This window comes from Marmota monax, unplaced genomic scaffold, assembly GCF_021218885.2.
Source record: "Marmota monax isolate L192 unplaced genomic scaffold, Marmota_monax_Labrador192_F-V1.1 WCK01_AAM20220418_F8-fsc00009, whole genome shotgun sequence".
NCBI lineage: Eukaryota > Metazoa > Chordata > Mammalia > Rodentia > Sciuridae > Marmota > Marmota monax.
In genome coordinates this window covers 3,412,010-3,417,613 of record NW_026694710.1, presented here as the reverse complement: position 1 = coordinate 3,417,613, position 5,604 = coordinate 3,412,010, and positions in this window count along the sequence as shown.

Sequence of the window (5,604 nt, the reverse complement as noted above, 5' to 3'; positions counted from 1 at the left end):
TTTAAATTGTTTCTCTTCTATTTATGACTTCTCTTATTTCTCAGTTATAATTATAACCTTTCTCTGTGCTACCATACCATTAACATATTGTTACAACAATTGTGTAATATGATGGGTTTTATTATGGGCCTGATTGTCTCCCCCAAAATATATTCATATATTATAATGTTTATCCCCATGAACTAAGAACTTGACCTTGTTTGGAAATAGGAATATCAAGACTAATTAGTTAAGATAGAGTCATTCAGGAGCAGGGTGGGCCCCTATTCCAGAGACTAATGTCCTTATAAAAAGGGGGAACTTTAGCATATACGCATATCCACAGGGATAGCCTGCCAAGGAAGCAATTGAGGTAATGCAGGTGATGCCAAAGAACCCCTCCCCCAATCATCAAACCACCAGAAGCAGGACGGAGAGAGACACACACACAAGACAGATTTCTCTTTCACAGGCCTCAGAAAGAATCAACCCAGCTAACATCTTTATCTTCATTTCTTACCTGCAGATTGAGACAATGAGTTAATATTAAGAAATCCACTCTGGGGTGCTTTGTTACAGCAGTCCTAGCAAACTAATAAATTTATTTTCCTCTACAAATCAGAGGTTAATTTTTTGTACCTCTTTGATATTTGTATCAATCCTTCCTCAAACTGTAACCAATTCCCCAAATCAGACATACCTTCAATGGGATGAAGAGATAAGTACAAGAATAATTAAATAATATACCAAGGTGAAAATAAAACACAGAAATTATTATTGTGTCAAGAGTTTTTAAGGAAACTATAAGATACCTTTGGAGACATTGCAAGAGATATAAAAAGAACAAAATTAGGTGAAAATACTTCCACTGAATATCTATGTAAACATTTCAGTTTCTGCTATTTCATTCAATACTGTGAGCTCTCATTTTTATTTTACATACCTGAACCTAACCTTTTCTTCATAGTTGTTTCAACATGACCCTTTTGCATCAAAATCTTGTCTAAAAATAATTCTTTCCTGAGTTATTACACCAATCCAATAGCCTACATCCAATTTTCTATGTAAACTCCTGTGATAAATATCCTGACATGTCTGTCTATTCACGTTGATTAAATCTCTCTATTGTCCCTCTTCAGTTCTTATGAATTTTCATTTGCTGAAGGACTTGAACTGTAGAATAATGCCTTCTGGCTATTTTTACTTTTACTTCTAATTTTAGGAAGAACTAAATATTTTGATCTGATTTTATTCTACCTTCAAGGGAAAAAAAAGAATACAGAGAGCATTAAAAGGGTCAAGACCAAAATGTTATTAAGAAATAGAATTACAGCACCTGAGAGACTTAAGAGATTCTAAGGAGAAGTAAACAGACATTAAATGGAACTGCTCTGTGCTAGATTTTTATTTCCTCATATATGATAACTTTTTAGATTGTTGCTCTTGGTAGAAATGTGTACAAAATTACTTGCAGGGGAAGTTCAAACTCATCAGAGGGTCATATAAATGAATTCGATTGTATTTAGGTAAATCATCAAACAAGCTGATTGAGACTATTTCAGTACTAGAACTATGAAATGTTCATGCCTTACAAATCCCATTTCACCCAATAAGACACTATGTAAAGATTTGAAGTCAGATCCCTTGCTGATCATAACAAATATTATTTGTCTAGGAAATCTGGCAGACTTGTACCTGGACTTTAGCAACTGCAGAAAACAGTGTGTGGGCTGAGGGGATCATGGTCAATTTCATTTACTTCCCATTGCGGAGGCATTGCTAAGAGACAGTACCTGGATTTAAAACTATCATATGTGGTCATTACATTCTTCTATTGCCTCTGAAAGATTCTATTCATTAATTTTGTGTATTTTTTTTGACTCAGGAAGTGTTGGGGAACTAGTGAGATTGCTTTCTTTCATTTTTATCATAGATTTCTAAATCAGTATGTACATTTATGATCATAACAAGTACATGTGCATTGAATATTTTTTAAATAATCATCCTTTCTTAAATTTGTATTTTTAGGGAATAAAAAGCTAGAATTGTAGTAGTGTATGAAGTAACTTTTTCACAGTTATTATAAATTATTAGATGCTCAAGAATTATATTTCTTATCGAAAACTATATCTTAATGAAGTAACTCAAGCCTAAGCTAATGGAAAGTCCACACAAAAAAGTCTATTGGGAGAAAGTTATTTGTATAGTTTTCCTTCATATAGTTACCATATCACACAGCACAAAGATTGCTGAGCTCTCTCATTTTTTTGATTAAATGCTATACCAATACATGATGTTGCTATTTTGTCTTAAAACCAAAAACTGAATGTGGATGCTTACTGAAAGCTGGTTCTGAAATGTAACTATAGCACAGATGCAGCTTTAAGATATTAGAAAAGGTTCTATAGATTATAGAAAAATAAAACTGAAATACTATATAAAATCTAAACAACACTGGGAGAAGTTACTCAGTGCACATTGAACAGTATTTTCAAAATATAGTGTTAGTCTACTGTTCATCTGCAGTTCTATGAAATACACGTAACATCAATAGAAAGAAGCAAGTCTCCATGCTCTGCTGATTATATCCTCTTTCAAAAACAAAACAACAACAACAACAACAAAATCTGTGCCCACAAGTAAGACATACTTGTCACAGAGAATGGTCTAGTGCTCTAGTTATAGCAACTGCAATCCAAGTCTTACACAGCTACCCAACCAAACACTTATTTACTTGGCACCCATTTCCTAGTGAAACAGGCACCAAATAGTAAACAGGCAACATGCCATCCTAACAGATGGTTGTGAGTATTTGTAGCCAAAGGACCATGCATGAACATCAAATGTGTTTGCTGAGGGCAGGAATCCCAGTCAAAAACACCCAAGCAGCTGTCTATCCTAAGGTTATGAACCCAGATTTGAAGGCATCTGCTATTCCTTATCCATCTCTTAGTAAGGTTAAGTTGTCTTAAACCTAGAAATTGTCTTCTTCCTTTCATGGCAAAAACGCAAAAGAAATACTTAACTGTATGTTTGTGTGCATAGCTTTGTTTTACTTGACATCTCAAATGTATGTCTAAAGGAGATAGCATATATGAACTCAGATCATTGTCATAATTGTTTTTTATAATCTCAGATTTTTCTCTAACTATAAATGACCTCTAATGTAAGGCATCCTGTTGTATAAGAAATGCCTCCATACCTTTTGCATTGATCTATTCTTCTCTAGATCCATGTACCATCACCTTTTAGGAAATGCTGCAGAATCAGAGAATGATAGTCATGATCTTATTTCTTAGAAGTTACATGTAGCTAGGTTCACACGTTACAGATTATATATCTTCTCAGAAAATAACATTGAAAAAAATCATCAAAAATTGCAAACAATAGAATGCCACATAGTTAATGTACATACTTATTTATAAACTAAATTCTCTACTGATACTAGGCAATTAAAAATATCATAGAATTACAAATATTTTTGAGTATAAAACTTGTTAATATAATTGAGAAGGAATATAGCTAAACATACAAACTCAAAGATTCCTATTAAATAATCAGAAAAGGAGATGACAATTGTTTGAAAAACTGTATATGAAATACTTGTAAGTTAATAAATAATTCTAAATTTGTCTGAAAATTTTAACTGTGAAGATAGCTAAAAAGATTCTGCAAACGAAGAATAATGAGAGAATTCACACTTTTCAGGATACTCAAACATGTCCCAAAGTCAGCATAATTTAAAATGTGTAATATTGGTGTAGGAACTGGCTTGCCCATCAATGGGGCAACATATGTCCATAAAGTCACGTACATAATGAATTCTAGATGATGATAAAGAAGATATCTCACAGCAATGAATAAAAATATTAATGTTTCATTTACCAAACTGGATAAGTGGGTATTTAAAAATTAAAAAAAAAATAGGAGAAAATATTGGATACCAATTTTACTTATTTTACAAGCATATATTCAGTCATATTACAGGCGGATTATCTAAACCTAAAACGTAGCAGCCTAAAATATTGCACAGAAAAATATATCTCTAACTCAGTGATAAGAAAGCCACTTTTACAGATAGCATGGAAACCACTGGAAACCACATATTAAAAAAAAAAAGAGCAATTAAAAATTAAAAACCCTTACATTAGTTAAGTTCATGCTAGCTCTGCAAATGACAATAATAAAGTCATATAGCACATAATGACATTTAAGTCAACGATGTATACCTCCAGGACAGTGATCCCATGAAATTATAATGGACCTCAACATTTTCTATAGCCTCATGTGGTTACAGCTGTCTTGATGTCATAGAACAATAAATGCATTACTCATGTGTTATTGGTGATGCTTGTATAAACAAACCTACTGCTCTGCCAGACATAAATGTCTAGCACACACCATTATGTATAAACATAATACTCAATTGATAATAATAATAATGGCTTCTGGTGGTTTATGTGTTTTCTAGAGCTCCTACACTTCAGCATTACTTTAGTGTGTACTCTTTCTATTTAAACATGAAAATGTGTACCATAAAACAGCATGCTGCAATAGGCCCATCAGCTGAAACATACAGACCTGAAGAAGGCCCACATCACTTCTACTCATGTAACATTGCTTTAAGTCGTCACCTACTCTTAGATTCCTCAGCTTGATTCAAAGTTGCAGTGAAAACATAACTCCTGCCTGGCCAGGTGTTGCTCTCTGCTACACAGGGGAGGGTTCAGCACCACATATGAAAGTTAGTCATAATCCCTGTCCAATAGCATGAAAAAAATTTACATATAGATAAAAAATATTGCAAACCACAAATCAAACAGTAGAAATGTGATCAATACACATGACTCATGGATAAAAACAAAAGGATCCATTAGGAAAATAGAGAAAGTACTAAAAAACAATCCAAAGTAGGAAGAATTGCAGTAAAAAAAAATGAAAATACTTTGAAGAACATGTTAATTTTAAAAAAGTAAAATTTAACAGGGCATGGTGGTGAACACCTATAATCTCAGCTACTCAAAAGGCTGAGTCAAGAGAATTTCTAGTTCAAGGTCATAATACCCTGCCTCAAAATTAAACAAGAGGGGCTGGGGATGTATTTCAGTGGTAGAGCACATACTAAGTATGTGCAAGGCCCTGGGTTCAATATTCAGTACTGCCAAAAAATAAGAAAAAGGAAAATTGAAGCTCTTTGAAGTTTTTTTTTTTTTTTTTTTTTTTTCTTGATCATGTTGGTAAATATGGCCAACTAGAATTAGAGAAAAAATTTCATCAGCTTTCACAAGACACTGAATTTGTTTTCATTCCTTCACACCCTGCCCCACTCCCCCACACAAACTCCAACAAGAGAGAAAAAAATTATACAGATGAATGTTCTCCAATCATCATCTTACTATTATCTAAAGAGTAATGGTGAAAACTATAAGAGTCTTCTTAGAGGGTCTATATTTATTTATTTTTCATTTTTTGTTTGCTTTTATAAAATAAGTGAATTGATATTGTAATTCAAACATGGTTTTCAACATAGTTAAAAAATTAATAAACTACACAGAATGATGAAAACATGTTGTTTTAAATATACTAAGGTTAGCTACATTTAATTCAACACTCTTCAAAGTCATA